This window comes from Apteryx rowi, unplaced genomic scaffold (assembly GCF_003343035.1).
Source record: "Apteryx rowi isolate R43461 unplaced genomic scaffold, aptRow1 scaffold_286, whole genome shotgun sequence".
NCBI classification, from domain to species: domain Eukaryota; kingdom Metazoa; phylum Chordata; class Aves; order Apterygiformes; family Apterygidae; genus Apteryx; species Apteryx rowi.
The window spans coordinates 1,039,291-1,061,857 of NW_020449263.1; the positions used below are offsets into that span (position 1 = coordinate 1,039,291).

A 22,567-nucleotide genomic window follows, 5' to 3' on the forward strand; every position below is an offset into this window, starting at 1 on the left:
TTTTATAAATTAATAGCAGAAAAATCCATCAAAATCTATTAAACAAAAAGATACTACCTTTGATCTCACATAGTTTTAAGCATTTAAATGAAACATTTAAACCAAGAGCTTGCTTTCTGTGTGCTCCTCTATGATCAACAGAGATAAACAGGAACCTCTAGAGCACAATTTGAACTGCAGGTAGGCTTTGGTTAGGTTACCTATAATAACTCCAAGTCAACATGTATAATCACCTCCAAATTGAGCATCCCAGTGAAGGAATTAACCCAGGGTCCCTAACCCTGAATTCTATTATATATCAAGGTTACCCTTGTAACAGTAGTACTGGCAGAACATGCTGGCATCATGCTTCACATCCCTGGGGCCATTAAAAGTAAAGCTAGCCACCCTTAGCTTCCACAACACAGAATAACATTTCCCTGGCAAAGTTATGCCAAAAGCTATTTGAGCCCATGGATCAAAAAGAGCCAAGAATTCTCTACAGTTCTCCCAAAGGTAAAACACAGAACCTTACTCAGAGATCAGTTTTGGTCACTGCCACAAAACATGTCCCTTCCTACTTTACCCAAACTCCTCTCTTTCATACGCACTTCAACAGGTTGAACTTTTATCATTTTTGTATTCATTACAGCAAGGACTTGATATCAAGTAATTTTACATACTAACAACTTACTTCCTTATGATATAAAGTATCTTGAAAAAGATAACACAAGACAGCAGACTGAAGTAATTTTAAGTAATTAGTGACTAGCCAAAATATTTTGCCTATGAATAATTAGCACAGCATAACTACAAAATCTGTTAAGATTCCCACAGGTTGCATTTCTATTATAGTTACAGCAGTCGTAAGTAGGATACTCTGAGAATTAGCTATATTGCAATAGTTTGCTTTAACTAAATATGCACAGTTTTACAGAAATGGCTGTTCTTTTGATAAAGCAATTTAGCAAATTACTATTTAACCAAATATTTTCTAAAAAAATCTTTTAAGTATTACAAAACTTGCTTTTTGATTAAGCCGTATCAAATCTTCTTTTGCATTTTGAAAAAAAAAAAATCACTACAGTCCTTCTGCAGCAATGTTAATTGGTTTCTACAGCTCACTTCTTATAAGTAACTTTTCAAAAACAAAGCAGGATAGACCCCTGTGAGACAAGCAACATATTACAAAAACAACTTGGTCTTTCACTATAATACATCCTTGTAGACGATAAAATTGGTAAACAGTCTTAGAATTATGAAAGATATTTATAGGGCTATTCAGTCTGACAGGAGCAGTCCAGAAATTAAAACCATGTAAAATGTAAAAGAGAATGATCTGTGGCATACGGCAAAGAGGACCGTCATCTTAAATTGCACCTATCTATCTATGTTTGCTAAAGATATTAAGATGGGGCACAGAGTACCACATGAATCAGCATGGAACAGCAAGCAAATCTGCACAGTTGAAATGGTCTCAGGAGTAAAGCAGAAGTCTCAAGGCTAAAGCAATTTGTGCCAGTGACAATCTGACATGATAGTCAGACTTTTTACAGAACAATCTTCATCTCAAACCTTTTTAACTGGCTGAAATATAAGCTCATCAGAAAAATGATTTGGACTACTGGGCACAAACACCTAAGCAAGGCCTAGTATTTTCAACAAAACAAATTATAACCAGTCAGAAAGACTCTAAATGAGGTAAATTGAAATAGCTGTCTCTTCTGTTTGCTTTAGATAAGAAAGGATTCAAATCACTTAATAGCTGGTCTGTTGATTTTTTTTAATTCACTTTAAAAGATTGAATTGCTTCATTTTTGCATTTTCAAACAATAAAGTGTCATAATTTTAGCAAAAACTTTTACTGTTGTTTTCCCATGCCAACTCTAAAGATTCAAACAGTGTTTTTATGTAAGCTGTCCTGTCTTTGCATGGCAAAAAGTTTCTCATCTCTGGTTTGTTCAGATCATGATGACAAATCAGCTGTCCAAATGTCCCTCATAAGTATTATGAGTCTGCTGGAAGCTAACATTTTGAAGAGATAAGTCTTATATTTAATAATATTGAACAGGTTGGATATTGTTACTGGAAGAAAAAAGTTTTAAATGGTAATATTAATAGTGTTTAAGCGCAATTACTATTTAGAAGGGGTGTCTACATTAAAGACTATTATAGGCCTGTGGAAACACATGGAAAGTTCTCCCTGTATTACAGAGTTTCTCTATTCTAGCATAATTTTACATAGAGGGTTAAAAATAAATTATATAACCACAGTTTTTAATATCTTTTTTTGACCAGTTGATCTAAACAAATCTAGACCTTAGTAGAAAAAATTTAGCACACATTTAAACTTATTTTGTTACTGGAATCAAAACTGTGAAGAATTAAGCAGAAGCCTGTAAGAGATCGAGGATAATTGTGCTCAGAGGAGCATAGAAAATGATCCATTTTCTCTTCATGTTCCCAGTGTTCTATGAAGCAAGATATCATTTTCTAACCAGAGTTTGGTTTCATAAATTCATTGTCATAATTACATTTAGACAGAGTTTTCACCTACAGTTCATTTTTAGGTAAAGTCAGTTCACAAACAGGTGGTCACCATTTTGAACTGTTTTAGTCACTTGCTCAGTCTTTGGTACAGAAAGGGACACACAGATGCACCATTTCAAGGTTGTTAGTACAGACCAACACTGACATCTGGTGCCAGCAAAACCATTTTACACTGGGGCAAAGATTCAACTTTAGAGCTCACTGAAAAGTTGCTAGTTTGATGCTAAGATATATCAGTACCTCCTATCCAGCACCAAGATACATCAGAGATTGACTATAGGGAAAAGAAATGAAACTAAAAATACCAAGGATATACTTAAAACCAGGAGAAGAAAGTGAGAGTACATTCACAGTATTTTTTTGCAATGCACTTTTTCCAAAGTAATAGTATTGGCTGTCATATCTCAAAATAATTTTAGCTGCTGCCAAAATAGGGAGATCACCATTTCTGTGAGAACAGTATTAACATGGTCTTTGCCAGATACAGGATGTGCAGAACTTGCATACCAGAAAAGCACAAGTTGTATTCTGACCATAACTGTTCAGATTGTGGCTGCCATGAGTTTACTCTGGTTGTACTGCTACAATCGCTGTACGCCATATTCTGTAGGCTAGGGAATCACTCTGTGCCAGGACTTTTGGCTACTTGTCTAAGACAAATTGCCCCTAAGCAAAGGGGCATTCCATATCAATATGTCGAGCAAATTAGGATATGGGGCCTAGAAGTTTCATGTGCACAGCTAATATCCATTTTCTTGCAGGACATAGCCTATCACTACCAGGAAATCCAAAGACAGGCTAACAAACCAGAGAAGATAATCCCAATTGTAATTCAATGAGTTTCTTTCAACACTGTGAAGAATCAATTACAAAAGAGTAAAATGGCTCTTATCTAATATGGAACTAAAGCGATACTATACTTCCTTCTGCTAACAACTACTAGCTCAAACGTCTCTGTGAAAGATTCACAAACCTGCCACAGTTACAAGCCAACCTCACTTTTCTTTCAGGCAACTGGCCAACAGAGAACCGTTTCCAAAGCGTAACTGTTCTGTGCATCAAAACACTTTGCAACATGTTCTCATTCCCGTAAGGTACTCTGTAGCCAGCAGACTGTTGTAATAATATTATTTGCAAGAACAGACATGGAAAATAATTGCTTTTTATTATTGCATCTTTGTGCCAGTGCATACAGAGTCCTAACTCACCAGATGTTTCTTATTTCTCTTCCTCTAAACTGCACTGTGGCTTGTAGCATTTCTAGCACTTGGTGGTTTCAGACAAAGAGCTTTCTGTGTTACTCTAAGAAATCAAAAAAAAAAAGTATTTAAGATTGTCTTGAAAAAACTTTGCTTATAAGAGTAAAGGTTGATTCTGAGCTCCTAACTGCACCAAGCCTCCATACAAAGTGAACAGTTTGGGTCACTCCCCAGCTCCTTAAAGAACATGGAAGCAGCAATAAGCTCTGGAAATTCCATGAATGGAAAAGCATCCACTATGTAAAGTTTTGAGGTTTTGGCTTTGTTCTGTTTTTTAATTAAAGCAGTGAAAAATATTGAAATCCTCAGACTACATAGGGCCATATATTTTGCAGAGAAAAATACATTAAATTATACTGGGTTTTTTGGAGGGGGGTTGTGGTTTTTTTTAGCATGTAGGGGGTGGGGTGCATGACAGCATGACACAACTAATACCTCACATTCCAGCTGAAATACTCTTTGTCTAGTCAGTGTAAAGTGTAACAGATCAGTTTTCATTTCATCTTAACTGAGAAGGCAAAATCTTTTTAAAGTACCACAGCTGCTTCAGAAGCAGATGTGTGACTGAAGTTTTTGATTTTCCTACCTGCAAGAGATGTCAGTACATTTCAGTTCTCTAATCCTTAACAAACAGCAGCTTCTGCTATAAGAAAATATGGGCCAATATAGAAGGTAAACAGTTTAAAGCAATTGATTTTACAGACTACTTTGGGAATTCAGTATGCAGCAATTACAAGAACAGTACTTGACTTATGGATGTTTTTTAAGCCTTATATTTGATGTTTACATCACTTTTGAAAATGAATCATAAATACTTCTAAATCTTTACCCAAGCCACTAATTCAAAGGATGCGAAACAACATAAAGACAGTGTAACTCTCATTCTTTGGATAATAGATAGGACAGAGTAAAATCACTAGAAGAGGGGAATGAAAGAAATCCAAGCACAGTAGCACACCACTGGGGCAAGAGGCAATGGCAAATGAAGAAACTCCCACAGCTATTGCAAAAGCTCATCATGCAGTTTACAATTTAAAATAATGCAACACGGCAGAAAGTACACAGAGATCTAAACCAATCCGTCCTCTTTGGTTTATTTGCTATCCTACTTCTGGATTTTCATCAAAGCAACAGATTATTACACCAGGATGGATCATTTATTTTCTTACTGAATGACCTGCACTATAAGCAGGGAAACACAGCTGACTGCTTAAACACTTGTCTAACTACGAAATGTTCCAGTTGCATCCTCATTGCCAAAAAAACTCATATTTTTGAATTATGCCTTTACTCACAGACTGCTTATTGACTTTTATATCTTTACAACTACTACTAAGTATAAACAATGGGAAATAAACACGGGTAGCTGGGTTCCCATGATTCTCCAGCATAGTTAAACCTCCATAGGGGTTCAAAATATTGAACAATAAAATACTGAACTACAAATTCATACTTGTTTTTATATTCTTGCAATTTCATATGCATCTTTTCTGCCCATATGCACAGAAATTTAGGAACCACCATTGCACAATTTCTTCGAAGTAAACAGAATCATAGCCAATTTTAAGACTTTGATATAGTCACTCCTGACCATTTTTAGGTCTCATTGCTGCTGCCTTCTCTTTTTTCTCCTTTTCCTGCCCTCCCCTCAATTAGGAAAACTGCCCCCTCCCTTCCTTACACCCCAGCCTGTAATTTCTAAATACTTTAAAAAAAATGCCTCTTCATTTTACTGCTGCCAAGCTCCAACAAGTCTAATGCAAAGTCCCAGTTAGTAGGCCTGGAGCCTTATGTGCAATGGTGGAATGTTTCAGCAGTTAAAACTGTCTTTTTTAAAAGGCCAGGTTCTAAGTTTAAAAAGACTATATTTAGAAGAAGGCAAACTACGGCAGCATTTTTTTCAATTGCTTCCTAGTACAGAAGTGATGACCRGGGAAAATTTGTAGCGATCTCCTGTGCCCACAGATGAAGGTGAAGCTGACACTAAAAAGACTGAACCCAGGAGGGTACAGAATTCAGGTACTGTTTCTGAAAGGCACGTGCAATTAAGAGTTCATACAAACGCTAAACCATAATGTGTAGCTGCCCATCCCACAGCCACATGGTCAACTTCTGTTGTGAGGGCAGGACTTGTGGAAATAAAAGCATCCAATGTCCTGATACCTACGTATAGCACCAGATGTCTATTTGCTAATTTCAGCCAGGTAATATTAAGAAAACGTTGAATTCTAGTTTTCTCATCAGTCCCTCAGAAATACAGTGCTTCTCTCATTCTTTATGGGTAAGAGGGGATTGTTAGTAGGTCCTTATAACCCCAGATCTCTTGAAAATGATTGTAAGAAGTGTGGGGGCTGCTTGTGTTATTCCACAGGCATTTCCAAAACATCTTAAGCCTCTGAGGACCTAATATTGAACTGTCTTCAGTTTTCAAATAAATTGACTAGAAAAAAATATAATATTGTCTGTAGCACAAAGGCTAAACTTTTTTAATGAATACAAAATTGACCTTGCGTGCATCTGTATCCTTGAAGAATTTCCACTCAAGAAAGTTGTCCAAGCTTGCTTCTTTTCCAAGTCTTTCTCATTGTGGTATCTGTACCAAACACAACTATTGTAATAAATGATACTTGTTAGTTGATCTTCCATCTCTTCAAATCTGCTGCAATAAAAAAGTTTTCTTAAGTTTTCTTACCAATGGTATTTGCTTTAAAATTTTCAGTTCTGCATGGCCATTCCTATCCAGTGCTGCTTGGAAACCACCTAATTTTCTTTGCAGGCTGAGCTGACAGTCTCGGATCCACACCATAAAGGCTACTCTCCCAAATGGCACTCTCACCGAGGGCTTCAGCAAAGGTAACAAGCAGGGGATGGCCCAAGCAGACCGAAATACTACCTGATATGGGTATGCTGCCATGGTAGAGGCAGGATGCCAGCGTGAAACTTTTACCACCACTATTAGTCAATGGCATGAAAGTGTTGCAAAGACAAGATTCAAGCTTCTGTTACCATCAGCCAGAATTTTTCATAGGCACTATAAAAGACAATTTATTGTTGTTCATTTTGTAACCTCTGTAGTGGGACAGTCAAGTTCTGAATAAAATTTTTTTAAACAAAATATACAAGTGGTGTCCAAAAGAATGCATAAGAACAATTATAAGCATCCTGAGACCAACTTCTGTCTACTGCACTTATTTTTTAACACAGTCTTATCAGTTTCAGTTAAACACGAACTCAATACAAACAGTAAAAATCTGTTCCCATTTATGGGTTTTCCATGAATCTCACTGGGACACGATTTTAGCCCTAAATGTAGCTCCCTAATATCAGCGGTTCCATGGAAATTCCAAAAAACACACACACACAATTTTCTAGCATTGTAGATGGACTTCTAGATGGGTTTTTAGGGTAGTATAGCTCAAGCTCCCTATACAACAGCTCACTCTACCTTGTATGCATTTATAGGAGTCTCTAGMTTGCTTAGAACTAAACCTGAAGTTTCGGCTCTAGAGATGTGGGAATTCTGTGCCAGTCCTCAAAGTCTGGGGTCCTGAAACTCCATGTGATGCTATGTGGATTGCAAATAATAGCAAACCTCAAACCCTGAGGAGGAGCATCTTCCAGTCATGCTATCTTCAAAAGTTAACCGTGTGCAAAGAAATTATTCCAGTATCTCTACCATATATATCACCTACCTTGCTCAACCTCATAAATAAGTTAGGTTCTCGGATTTGTTTCCAGAGCTCTGCTGATTCCTTACAGCCACTTACAAGCAGCTATTTTCTCTGAGTACTTACTCAAAACAGATCCTAAAAATGCAAAGATCATCTGCCTTCAAAACCTTCTATTAACAGACCCATACATTCCCTGACGCATAACCGTTCAGTGGTAGTTTCTTTTACAAGGGCATGTAAATCTATAAAAGATTACCAGGAAAACCAAGAGTTTGTTGCTCTTGCAAGCTTTGTACCCATAAGTTAGAGACATATAGCTCTCCAGTGTAAACTATTAAAAAAAACCCTTATACTTGTAGCAAAAAACAGGAGCGAAACAGTATTTACATATGTTCAAAAAAAATCCTTGAAAACTGATAAGAGTATATCTATCTAAACTGCTGAGTATTTTCCTGTTAATTTGCATGAAAACAGGAGGGCTGACTGTAGCAATGTACATGTCACCTCATTGCTGGTAGTAATGGAAACAATCATTTGCTATGCGAGAAGCTTATTGCATGGTAAACTGAATGGTGGGGATGAAAGTCTGGAGTGTTTGAAAAGTGAAGACATGCCCAGAAAACTTCATTGTACGTCCATGTACACACATTGACAAATAGAGATTAGCTAGGGTTGTCCTAGGTGTGACTTCCTAGATGGTTAGAGAAAGTATTTCTTTCCATCCCTCTTCACAGCTGTCCTTTCTAAAACAGAGTTCTAGCATGCTTCAAAAAATTAGACATACAATACTAGATTTTCTGCCATTACCATTCATTCATTCCTCCTGCTTTATTCCCTGACATGTGACACAACAGTCTGAAGAAAAAGGGGCTGTTTCATGTGGTATCTGTTGCAGGATATGAAAATTTAGTAAACAATGAATTTTTTTCCTTTATTTGAACCAGATGTGTTCTCCTCTGTAATATTTCACAGATGGTACTCTTCTTGTTACTTAGATGTAGCATCCACTACTGTAAAGGAGTTAGGTGTGTGTTTCATAAGGGAATGACATAATACCACAAATTCAAGCAAACTGACTTGAGAAGTAGCTTGTGAGTTTAGGGAAGCAAAAAGCTACCTGATATGGGCCTATACACAAAAGAGCCATTAAGTAAAACAGAACAAAACAAGGCTGGACAAGTTTGAGTGCTGGTTCTTTAGGAGCATAGTCACAAAATTTGTAAGTGTTCAGAGAAGCAGCTCCACTTTTATTCTCTCTATATATTATTAGGCTGTTGATGATTTCTGTTTGTTTTTAATTTAGAGCTTGGAAAATCCAGCATACTCTTCTAATGCCTGTAAAAATATTGCAATTAATGGATGCCTAGGAGAATGGGTCAGAAGAGAATATTTGAATACAGATAAAAGACATCTCCTTTGGCCATAACAGACTTTGACTTTTATTAGATACATATTTGAGGTCTTTTACTCAAATCCTGTGAAGAGTTTAAAAGACTTTAGACTGAAAAAACTGTTGACTGGATATTAGGGGATCTATATGGTTCCTCTGATGTAGAATTAAACAAATTCAGGTTGTAGATGTATTTCAGAGAGGTACTTTTTAGAAGCAGACTTGTTAAAAAACGGTTTTGATTTACAAGGATAAAAGGAAAGCTCTCTGAAAACTGGATTAAATTTCAGTGGCCAGGAAATATTAGAAAGCAATAAACATTGCACAAAAACCCTACCTATTACAACAGCAGTTCTAATTCTACAACTCTGTAATAAAACTAAGCCCCTGTCCATAATGAATAGCTAAAAGAATGAAACAGAATTACCACTGATGAGTGTCTTAAGGGAATATTTCAAGCATTGTATCTTTCTGTAAGGGATTTAAAATCCAACATGTAACTAAACAGGGCTTCAACAACAGCTACATCTAATTTTTATTCTTCACAAGGACTGAAAGGTATCAGTCCAAATCAAAAATGGGCACACTGATTTGGGAGAATCTAAACATACTTGTAAGCATAACTGCACTGTAATGTACAAGCACATAAATTTTGATAGTTTAAAGCACTGAAACTAACAGCACACATTAATGCACTCAAGTCACATTTTGATTTACTTCATTTTTAAAATCTAGACATATCTCTGCAAGCTTCACATTTTTACTTACCATTTTTCAAAGAAAGAATATTTGTTTTAGTGCCTGAAGAATGGTGAGAATTTTGAGACTTTGCTTCTTGATACTCTTCAGTCTACAGAGTTGAGACAAGTGGTGAACGAAGTCCAGCTGATAAATGATATCAGTAATTCTTCTCTTTGAATACACAACTACTTCATTTGTCTCCTAGGAACAAGGGGAAAATTTCAAATATGTGGATGAACTATGCCTTAGCAGGAAGCTAAAAAGAAAGTCATTAAGTTTGCTTTGATGTTGCAGTCCAGCCTGTGTGTGAAAAAAAGGGTAAATTGTATTACCTCATATTACAAGTGGATAATCCTACTTATTGGGCTTTCCCACATCTTACATATACTTTCTCATATGCATGTCAGAAAGCTGTCACTTAGTAAGTAACTAATATAGATTGAAACTAAGCTTTACCTCTGCATCATACTAAGCTGCCTTGAAAAGCAGAACAAGCTGAAATCTATAAATGATTTTTAACCAAACAATGTCAGAAGTGATTTGTCAGTCAGGTAAACAAGTCTGTTTCATAAAGTTCTAATATAAGCAAACCACTTAAAACTTACTTTACCACTACTAGACTCTGGTGAAGCAGCTTAGCTTTACTGAGAATTTAAAAAGAAATCCAAGTAAGATTAAGAAATATTCCTTTAACTAGCAAATACTATGGCTAAATAATGTTCCTATGGAAAAAAAAAAAAACTTTAAAATGATTCAACATATGGCATGCAAATCAGAGTCTACAGCTTTGTAGTTAGGTTTTTTGATTTGCTTTGTTTTTAAGATACACAACTTGCACTTCAAATGCTGCATTTATTAATGGGCATAGACTTAACCGTCTGGTGTGTACGTACATTCTAATTTTTTAAGCCTTAATCCTAGTTCAGTTCAGTTCTAGTCCAGTTGATATGTTACCATTTTTTCAGTCATCAATTTATGAAGTTTTCTTCAAAATGACAATAATTCATGTTGTTAACCAAGGCTGAGATATGTGGTGAATTCACCAAACTGATTTTTGGAGAAAATCATCTGTAAAACAAGACAGTCATTTCTCTCAAAGAAGTTCAGCTATTTTTTTTAAGTGAAGTAGAGAAAAAAAAACTAAGTCCCCAAAGCCRGTCAATTGTTTCTATTCTTGTTATGCATGTGCAAACCTTGAGTAACAACTAAAAGGTCACAAGATCAATAGCTCTGCTCTCTAAAAAACGTAAAGAATTCTAGAGAACAAATTCTGCCTTTAGATATTCATATGAGTAGACTCATAGATGATGTAAGTTACCAATGCCCCATTTATTGCAGTAGGACTACAAGAGTTTACATGAGGTAAGCATATAATTTACCTTGTGTTATTCAGAATCAGCATGGATAGATCTTCAGTGGCAGATTTCACAGGTGACTAAAATTCAAGAAGTCTTTTTCATTTTTTTCTTTTTTATTCTATAGAATTTCATCTCCTCTCCATCACTTCCAGTGAATTAGTTGGGGGTAGATAAATTGACAACACATATATTTGTTTCAAGTAATATTCATCAGTCATTGTTTCTGGGGATTGGTGCAAAGTTTTACTGTACAAAAGAATTCATCATCTGACTGCATTTGTGGGTAAAATCTAGCATCCTTTACATCTCCAGAAACTAACTCCAAAGAGATGTTCAGGTGTCTGATACACTAAGATGCAACTATTACACCACTCATCTGATATCAAATATAATGGCTTCTCATACTGGAAAACCCCAACTTACATTTCAGAAAATATGTTTCCATATGATATTCTTGGCCCTTCCCCAGAGATATRCCCTATTAATTACTGGCTTTGCTGGAGCACCTCATGGCAAGACTTCCCAAAATTTAACTCCCACTAGATTTCAAAGTTCCGTATCATCTCGAGAGATGACTTCTCGTTCAGTTACATTTGTCTGAAATTGCCCATTTCTTATTAGAAACAGATAATAATTTCCAGTCAAAAAAAATTATCATTGCAAATGTAACTAAGTAGGTTTTTTCACAGGCAAGTCTATCATAAAAAAGCTATGTGTTGTTACATTGCCAAAAAGTACCACAAGCATAACAAGATGGAGAGATCTGTTAAAGATCCCTTTTTAATTTTCTTTCTCTCAAAGGCATTTATTGGCAGTGGCAGTTTATTTTTGCAAGGAAATGGTCCTGCTATATATTTTTGCAAAATGCAGCATCAGGCATCAGCGCAACTCTGTTTTTATTGAAATCAATGAAGGTTCATCATCAGCAAAGGTAAAATAATTATGTCAATACCAAGCATGCAATAAAACTATTTAGTCCTCATTTAAACTCAGAATTATAGTCAAAACATTACAGTACAGAAGGGAAACAGTACAGAAGGTGATGTGAGAAGAGATGGAAACACCTCTACTAAGCACAGGCTAGTACTGGCAAATTAAAGGAAGATTTGGGGCAAGACAGAGCTAAGATCAGTAAAATACTTTCCATTGTTTCAGATATGAGCTTTTAGAAATGTTTGAAATCAATGGGTAAATAAATAAGCTCTAATAGCTGCTTGTTGATTTAAAAAAGCAGTATAGCAGGTGCTTACAATGCTATACAACTTGTCTATGTAGTTCAAAGGAATATCAAGGAAGATCAGAGGGAAAGGTAGAACCTTCAGGGTATTTTTCTTTGACTGCAAAGAGCTTTAGATGGTTCTTGGATTTCTTTTTATGGGATCAAAACCAGTTGGACATGATCTCTGGAGTACCTACTAATGGTTATCCAATTTTACCCTCCTTCTACAGTTTTATAGCCACTATGATGAGAAAACTTTCCACTCCCTCATAATAAAGCTTTTCCAAATTCTGTCTTGCTATGCTTCAAATCTGTCCAAATGATTTGCAAAACAACTCTGAACCAGGGAGAAAATGTGCTTCAGCACTAAGTTATTGTTTCTCGCAATAAAGTAAATTAACTTAGTTTGAAAATAAACTCAAAACAGAGCCAAGAGATAGGGCTAGAATAGAATAGAAATAGAATAGAAAGAATAGAAAGGCTAAATGCTCTATAACCACCCACTAAAAAGAGGAACAAAAGCTTGTTTCACTTTAATGTCTTGAAAAGCTGCTAATATGCATCTAATTGAGTTTTTCTGGTATGAATATGATTGCAATTAACCTGATAGAGATTAAGCTTACATGAACACTTATAAAAGATTGTTGGTGGCTTAGAAACTTCATGTAAAGGGTCCATCAGGCTCTAAAAATATGTATTAAATGAGCACACCTGATTTATTGTATTTTTAAAAAAATCAGTTGAATAGTGAGAAAAATGAGAGCCAGAAACTACAGCACACAAGCTGAAGTCTGAACTTAAGATATTCACTCAAAAAGGTAATACAAGCTTTATGGTAAAGCATGTTTAAAGAAAAAAAATAAGGAATAAAGGCATCCCTCTGTTCAGAGATGTATGGAATGATCTGCAGACTGCTCCTGCAATTTTGCAATAAGTGAGTTGTTATGTGCTGAGTGTAGTGAGCTGTCTACATGGCATATATAAAAAAAGAATGCTTCATGGCAATTTCATTATTACGAGACCACCCTACATTTGTTTTTTTCAGTTTTCAGGGAAACAGTCAAATCATCATAAAAGTTTTCTGTTAGTTTATCTCAGTGCTGTTCTGGCAAAAAGTCACACAGAAATCTCAATTTGGCTCTGGCATAACAGAAAATAAATTTGAAAAATTCAAAGAATAACAACAAAGATTGGAAATTGTCTGAGTGAAGATTTACAGAGGAAAAATTAAAATACCTCTACAGTTTCCTGTAAAAGATATCAGGGAAACAAGCACAATATGACAATCCACAAAAATATGAAAGATGTAAACATTGCAGGAGAAACAGTAATCAAAAAATAGTAATTAGGACCACTGAGATAAAGTTCAGAGGCACACATATTTCCTAACAATGAAATTTAGGGATTTCATTGTCAGYTGATATAGCTCCTTCTGCCAGTAAAACTACTTAAAGTCTTGCTCTTTAACAAAAAGCAAAAAAACACTAACGTGGGCAAAACACAAGATGTGTTGTGGACTCTATAATCCTACACTTGCATGGGCTGTGATTTATGGGACATACCTCTCAGGTTTGACTTGAGAGAGATCTTTGGAGGCTGGTTTTGAAGGAAAGAAGAGTTCAATTATTAAATTAATGTTGTTTGCTCATGACTGATATTTTGCAAACCAATAGGCATTGTTCAGATTCATATTTGTATTGGGAGTTTTGCTGGAACCAAAAGYGGGATTACAAAACCAGAAAGTAGGATTTTTAGCTGTAATACTACATCTGTTGCCACTGAATATACTGTGGATGGAAACAGCTGTAATAAATATCAGAGAACATTCCAAAGGCTTGCAGAGATGAAAAATGTTCTTTTATCCTGTTTGGACTAGAGCTGTGTAAATACAGACAAAATGCGAGCAATTCATAGCTGATTCAGACATAAGTAGATTTCAATTCAAAACTGAAATTGAATGGGTTGTTGTTAAAYGCTTCACCCACATTTACTCACAGTTGTAAGACAAAGGCAGCTTCCTTTCCCTAACTGAAGCAATAGGAACAGATCACAGTATGAAAGATAGTATACAGATCTAATACTGACTTTGAAAACTTTCACATAAAATACTTTACATTTTAGGGTTAGAGAAAATTTATTCAAAGACTTTGCAGAAGAGTTTTGAGAATTGGCTCACTCCATGCAGAGAGGTGGGGACTTGTTCCTGCGGAAGGGCCAGCTGTTCTGCACTAGCCCTTTTACAGAAATTTGCAGGAGGCCAAGTCTTCACTACTTTGAAGTTCCTACTTCTCCAGTTCTAGGACTCTGTCATTCCCGTTTTCATTACCTGATAGCATTCCCTGAGATGCCACAGATTTCCCAAGCCTCTTCAGTCTTCATTAACAATACATTTCCCACACTTGTTCACAAAGGCTTGGGCAGACTGACAATAAATAGTGCCCCATGCTGCAATAATAGCAAGATATATGTAACTCCGTTAGTGAGATAAAACTCAACTCTGTATTGCTGCCTCTGCTTTGCAGTTGTGTTTCTAAAGCAGAAACTATAACTAAAAGATTAGAGAAGTTAGGGGAAAACTGACCCTTATGTTGAAAAAGTCCGTAACTTATTTTAGAAGTGACTTAACTGGCAGTTACTACACTTGGCCTTTTCTCTGTTCCACAGCACAAACTCCAACAGTCTAACACTCTTTCTTTCTCTCAGTGCTGGCTAGTTCAAAGTGTGCATTTTCCAATGACTATGTAATTCTAATTTGGACTGATGTCATGGCTGCTACTCCACCAGAACCACTAAAAATGTAAAAGGATAAAACATACACTGCGAGGACTTGGGGCTGTTGTCCAAACCAGATACATGCAACTGAAGCAGCATTCTACAACACCTTATAAATAGATGCTGTTCTACAGGATCTGTTTATTGAGGAATGCCGTAGTGTCTTAATAACTAGAGCAAAGTACACAAGGTTTAAGAGCATTTAAACTCCAGAAAAATGACATCGTGAAGCCTTACAAAATAGCATTTTTTTCTCCAGATTTCCTCTGATTGCTACTGCAGCCATAAGAATATAATAAATTGATGCAACTGTATTACTTGGCAAAAGTACTGTTCTACTGACATTTCCCCATATGATTCTATTTTAACCCATTGTAACATGAGAAAAAAGAGTGACAAGGCTGCTGCTTGAAAATAGCATAATAAGACATCAGTCTGGAAGTAAAGCATAAAGGAAAACTCAGTGTTCCTTCAAAACATAATCTCTTAAGGAATGCTACAAAAAAAAGGGAGGAAAGATTAAAAACTTTTTAAAATGTGTTTGGTGATGCTGGTCAGAAGACAAGCTGCCAAAAATCCATTTTCATGTATGAAACATTTATTTCATAGCACATCCATATTTGAGAAAAGATGGGAAAAAATAACTGAAGGATGCACCTTGACAAATGCTTAATGAATATGGCTTTCTATCCCGCTAACTTAGAAAACACAGCATAGACATGAGGCTTTCCACTTTATCACAGCAAGGTCAAGTAACAGATAAATACATAAGCATCAGTTTAGATTTATGAATCAGAAAATTAGTAGAATTTCTGAAAAAGGATATTGCATACATGGTACTAAAAAGTTTCAGCAACAAGCAACTGTTCAGAATTCTAGAAATAACATTGATTAAGGGTATTTCTGTCAACGGTCTTGCTCAAATATGCACAGGCCTACACGAGTTAGCTTTGAACTCAGGTGATGCTAGCTAATTAATGTAGCTGTAATAGCAGAAAAGTCAGCAGGGTTAACTATTTATCTAGCTTTTCCCAGAATGTAGGAGATACCAGCCATAGCAAAAATAATTGTTAGGTTAAAGAAACTACTACTGATCCAGAGAAGAATTAACACATGCTGATGAAGAATTACAAATCCTCAAGTTTGACACTGAAAACCAGCCTGAGTCAAAGAGAGAAAACGCAGTTCTTCATTTCTGAACTGCTTATGGTTAGTTAAGTGGTAAAAACAATGTAAATCTTGAAAAGAAACAAAMAAAAAAAAACCTTCACATTTTCACACAGAAATACTTCATGATCTCATTAGCTAAATTAACATATTGATGTTTGGGATAACTGGATATGGAACAACACAGGACAGCTAACAAGTCAAAACAGATCAGTGATGCAGTCCTTAGGCAGTTAGTTTGTTAAATATATTGATCAAGAAATTCTAATAAGCAACCAACAAGAATCTAGATCTTGGAAAAAATACATATTGACTCAGCCTTGCTTTTGTTTATTTAACTTTTAAATATTTGTTGTTGATTTGTATTGTATAAACAAATTSCTATCTGAGGATCAGCTTCCTGACAGAAGGTTTTTCAAAGGAGGTTCAAAATATGCTAGTACTAAATTATCTAAGAGCAGGAACTTGCCATATACTTTCCCTTCTCATCTATCTCAAACATGCTAGGTACAGAAATAGTTAGAAAAGAGTAGTGAAATTTTTTCTTTCACTACAATGACTTACGAAAACAATCCCTTTAATGCTGTATGCTACAGCTGTAGGGTAGTCAGAAGATATTCTAGACAGCAGAACTTAAGGTACTAGCAAGCACGGATGATTTGCTGTTTCTGGTAGTCTTAACCTTTAAGGAGAGATGAACTGTTCCTAAGATGTAACTTCTACTTGCGGTGCTAACYGTACACATTACATCCTTAATGATGTTTAAGACGACAAGATAGTAACAAATACAGCTCTTCTGATTACTCCAASTCTCAGTAAAGCTCCGTAGAAACGAGATAATATTTGAAAAAGTATTGTTCTACTATCGCTTGAAAAAGTGTTATTCAAAAGCTGTCTGGACACAGTCCTGGGCAACCTGCTCTAGGTGACCGTGTCTGAGAAGTGGGGTTGGGCTACATGATCCCTTGGACTACATGGTCCCTTACAACCTCAACTATTCGGTGATTCAGTGATTCTGTGTTCTCTGCAACAAGTGCTAAATATACACATCTTTYATATAGCATTAGGGAAGACATTCGGCCTGGCTGACAAGTCCTCACCATTAAATGGCACTGACATCCATAAGGGAGGGAGAAAAAAATTTGGATGCAGAGAACTGTTTAAATTATTGAGGTAACTTCTCTGTTACAGTGCACTTACAGTGCCAGTAAGCGCATTAAACTGTGATAACATTCCATAGTGCAAACTACACAGTGTGTTGCTTTGTTTTCCTGCTGTCTCCTATCTCCTTTTCACTCTCTTCTGCCTTCAAGAACAATTGGGTGACACTCACTAAAGCATGTTTAAGCTACTTAGGGTTAAGTCATTCATTTTCCATGCTTTGGTCACTTCCTGAAGAAAACCATACTAACAACCAGCAACACCAACATCGAATTTGTGTGACTTTTTGAGCAATACAATTTAAAGCAAGGATATACTAAAGCAGTGATGACTATGTTTACACTGTAGTTTATTTGGTCAGGTTGGTTGATTTAATTTTGTTTGTTTTAAAGAAACTTTCGCAGAGCAATTCCTAACTTACTAAATGTTCAAATATCACTGTATGATTCTCACTAGAATTCCTTCTGCTTTTTGTTTCRGCATGAATAATTAAACATCTGTAGTTCAGATATCATGGTGTCTTGGTGTTAAATTAGGGAGACATCTCTAAAAAGTTTCTTGATTAGTCTTCAATAAGTTATCTTAAGTTATCTCTGCACATTATGAAAAAAAAAAAAACAAAACTATGAAGAATCAATAAACTGATCAAGAGGAAACTTCAGCTTCCCAATTAAGAGGTTTACTACATGGCTGACAACAGCCAGTGACTAACAGACCACGTCACTGACTGATAATATTTCCTGATCTTCTCTGTAAGGGTAGTGCTGGAAGACTTAGTCTCATTTACATACTGATCTTGCTCATCTTCTTGTGTATCCTTTTCTATTTTTACTCTTACAAAAGAAAGAGCACACTCAAAGAGAGGCTCTACCAACAGTATCCACAACCCATTTTAAGCACTCCAACTAGCCAGTACTTTATGCATACACTCTTTTATTAGCTACTCCTGAAAACACAGAAAAAATTTATGTCATTTTTGCTCAGGATGTGTATTTTAGAAAGTCACAAGCTCACACATATCGTTTTGATTGCCGTGGAAGTAACATCTAAGACATATAAACATGCAATGCTTTAGTAATATGTATTTTACTTTGGATTTGGCATATTTAGTAGCTACCCTATTAATTATTATTTTTCTAGAGAATTTGCCTCGGAGTTGCAAGCCCTTTCACAAGGTAAGCCAGTTTAGGAAGATTTCTTTGCTTTGATGTTCCTGTTAACTTTGACCATGAAGCCTAGTGGGATATATAACTCTTTGGACATGTCCTTTGAAGTTTGTGTTCTTTGACATGGTTATAATTCAGATGTTGGTGCTGGCAACCCAATGTTACATCTGCCATATTCTGCTGATGTTAATACTGAGAAGCCTGATCAATTTTAATAAACTTGGTGGTGTGAAATCTTTTGAAGTGGGGATTCTGGGTAACACAAAGTTAGGACATAGTTTGAGCTGAAATTTTAATGTGTAGTACATGACACATTCCGTCCTTAATGCTGTTAATCAGGGAACATCCAAGATTTTGAAGAATAGAAGGGAAAATGAGTGCTGATAGACACTTCTAGCAAAGCGTCAAATAACAAAAATGAGGGGAGATCACATGAGAAGATTCATGTTTATCTTGCCTTTCCCCTCTTGACAAATTCTGTTGTCAGTTCTAATGACTTTAGAGAAGTAGTAGATCCTCCAGCAATACCAGTCACCAAATAATACAGTAAAAACACTGCTGGACTGTTATCTTTAGTTGAGGGGCAAGTGCTGATCAGGCAGATTAGAGAGATTGAAAGTATTCTAAAGTATTCTAAAAACTTTAAGGATTGCAAAATTGCCCATTATATGCCATAAATAACAAGATGCTCAAAAAGAAAGAGAGAATACGTGCTTGGTTTACTAAAAACCAACATAAAACAAATACATAAACATTCTTTCACTTTGTTTTCCCATAAAAATCACAGATCACCATTTCCAGATGCAGGGAGCAGTGAAGAACTGGCTTCAAGGTCAGCTAGTTGTAAAAYTTAGCTTCAGAACTTGCTTCATGGGTCTGTTAAAACTCACCAGTCTGATAACTTTCAGGTCAGGCTGCCCTTATTCCCTCCATTTTATGAAGAAATAGGAGCTGGCTAGTGCTGCTGAGACATATGGAAGCAGTGCTTTCAAATGGATAGAGTACAGTGATGACACTTGAGTTTTTCGTGGTTCTGCTAAGATATATCTAAGATATTCCACCCTACTGTCTCTCCATCTCCTACTCTAAAATGAGAATAATGACATTGATCTTCTTTATCAAACCCACTGAGGCTTGCTTACTAAAACAATTAAGACTAGTGACAATACCAAGAACTTCTGTTACATGTTACCTTATTGGAAGAATCCAAATAGGTAACAACAAAACCTGGCAAGTAAAAAAGCCTTTTCTAACCTAGCTTAAAAAGCACTCTTGCAATACACTACTTTAGAGAAAGACAGACAGACAGAAAATAACATAATGGGTGTTTCTATCTCAAAGGCATACCAGATTTTGCCAAAAAGATAATGAGAATGCACTTGAAATTTTAAAGAATACTTGGGACCACTAAAACAGAAAATGAAAGATATTAACACTGAATAACTTCCTTGCAGCAAACTTACAAAAGGATTCATCCAAACATATACAAGTAACAGAACTAAAGAAGTTTGTGTTTAATATCAAAGTTTATGTTTGTGTCTATGCAAGACAGATTCAAGGACTATGAAAAGGGACTAACACAGTTTATCTCAGTAATAATGTGAGAAACCTCAGTGAAATATATCCAGATTCTTAAGACAAAAAAATTGTATAAGTAATGAAATCCCCCCACACCTCATCAGCAATTTTATCTCAGCTCCAGAGAAAACCGCAGATACCTTAATGCCACGGAGTAAAAGGTCCCAAAAGTAGCAAGTCTCTCTTTTCCACTTGTTACTATTCATTTCAAATCATTGAACTACCCTAGCAAACTGCATTAATAGGCAAAAATTGTGCGAATCTCTTCACATGAAGCATGTAATCTGAAGGGATACACTTTATGTCATTTGCCCACATTCCACCAGACTCTACCTTAAGTGAACCCTGCYTCAGTTCTGGAAGATGGTATGAATTTATTAGAATGTATGAATTAGGATACATTACTCCTGGTATAACAAATCTTGCTTGGCAAAAATACACAGTGTTGGAATTTTTACTTTTCTACTACATAGCTATGTAACGACCACCAGGTTATGCATATTCAGCTGAGAACCATTTCCAACAGAATACTATACAATTATCTCTTGACACACAGTCTGGGAGTAGCTGGCTAAATTGAAATAATCATAATGAACACAGAATTGCTACTGGAGAGTCTTCAGCTTGTGATACAGCTTACTTATTTCTATATTATTTTTAACTTCATTTTTGAAAGCATAATAATGTCCATATCGGTCCAATTATCCTGTCACCAATAATGGCCAGTAGCAGGAGTCTAGGGAGAATCACAAGTACAGGACAAACCTATACTGATATTTTTCCTGAAGCTTCTACCACCATCTGGTAATCTGAGCTAGATCTGGTCTCTGTAGGTGACTWACTTTCACCCAACCTATGTATAAGGTGACTGCAAAATGACAAGCACTGCTACAGACGGCTATATTCTGAGAATTTAACTAAGGAAAATTTAAATGTCAACTAAAATGATCATTCTTAATGGCCAAATGAAGCAAGTCTATTTTCATTTACTTGAGCAAATATCTCAGGAATACATAAATAGTACTTCTGTTCTGTATCTAATACTTAAGTGTCCTTTAAAAAATGCTATATTTTCAGAAGACAGCATAGGGGATTAGGAGAAAATATCTCACTACTGACCAAGGTCACATGGAAGCAAGAATGCAAAGTATTTGTACAAAGGGTCTTTTCCTGGAAGATCCCAAACCCCTCTACAAAAAGTAAGATGTTTGATGCTCATACATGGAGTCTGTGAACTGACATGGTTTTCTAAATAGTTTAATGAGGAGCACTGCAACTTGAAGAGAAGCAACATCATAAGGTAGGCTGTGCAATATACCATGTTGCTTCTCCTGAAAATTCTATTATTTATATCTTCTCTATATTTGCAAACAAGCATATCCTATGAAACTCTCTCTACATCTGATCTAGTCTAAAGTTTGCAATTTGCAAATTGCTGTGATCTTGTATTTGTCTCCAGCACTAAACTTATTCCCTCATTACCTATTTTGCAGGTACAAAGCCAGTTTAGGGGCTTAATAACCATCCCCAACTTTTATAGCATCATCTCCAGTATCAGGCCACAGTTCTACAAGACAATTTACATTGCTAATTGCTGCAAAGTGCAGTGAAGTCAGAAGAGCTACATATGGGGATCAGCAGTATGTACGAGTATCAAACTCCTATACCAAAGCTTTCAAGTAAATAGTGAAAAGTTGACATTTATATCCATATTTAGAATCTTAAATCAAAGTTCTAGAACCTCATTCTCTGAAGAGGTGGATGACATATATTTCCCAATGAAGAGAGAGTTGTGAGCAAACTCAGTACTGGGGAAAAAATGTCACTTGATATGGCATTACGTAAGTGCTTGAAAAATGTTGGCTTTGTCTTATTCAATACAGGAAGTTATTCTGCATGTGTCTGGATTATGCAAAATAAGCAGAAATATTTGTTTTCTAAAAACAATCCTACGTTTACACTGATTTTCAAATATGACCTCAGAAAAAGATAACACAATCCTAAAATTTCCCCCTACTGTTACCTGTCACTAATACAAATAACTATTTTGTGTTGTAGCTAAAGCATTGGGGCACCTTCCTTAGTAGTAATCTAACTCCTCTCTTTTTCCTACTGAAAAAAAAAAAAGAGATATATTATTTTGATTAATAATGTGTCAGAGATTTGCTTGGCTGGTCATTCCACATGATGGAATGCTTTTTCCGCTATGTAACTAAACAAGAAAAAATTATTCCTGTTCAGAAGATGAATTATGACTTTGCTTTCCTCTAAAGAATTTGTTTTGAAATGGGTTTAGGCATCACCTTAAAAATAGTGAAGGCTGGATACTTTTTATGCTCACTGGGACATTCAGTTCCATTAGTCAACGATCCCAGTAAACACTGGAAACAGAATTAGAATAATCAAAGCTAAAATGTTAATGAATAGTTTATGAGACTAATTAATTTATATATGTGGAATACTGGTAAATTGCAAATTTCACTCAGAGAAAGTGGGATATATGACTGATGGATATATGAAATCTATTTTATAGAATACATGGTGTTAAAGTATACA

The 22,567-nt window shown here is 35.8% G+C and overlaps 1 long non-coding RNA gene across 3 annotated transcripts in view; it reads right to left on the reverse strand.

Moving 5' to 3' along the window:
* LOC112967675 overlaps positions 1 to 22,567 on the reverse strand; it is a 78,521-nt gene that overhangs the window by 33,539 nt on the left and 22,415 nt on the right. For 2 of the 3 annotated variants that reach the window (XR_003254075.1, XR_003254076.1), the window contains exons 4-6: positions 10,484 to 10,658; positions 9,618 to 9,791; positions 6,295 to 6,447 (exon numbers count right to left, since the gene is read on the reverse strand). This is a non-coding gene — a long non-coding RNA (uncharacterized LOC112967675). Of the gene's footprint in view, positions 1 to 6,244; positions 6,448 to 9,617; positions 9,792 to 10,483; positions 10,659 to 22,567 lie in introns of those variants that run through there. The other variant, XR_003254074.1, reaches the window with a different exon arrangement.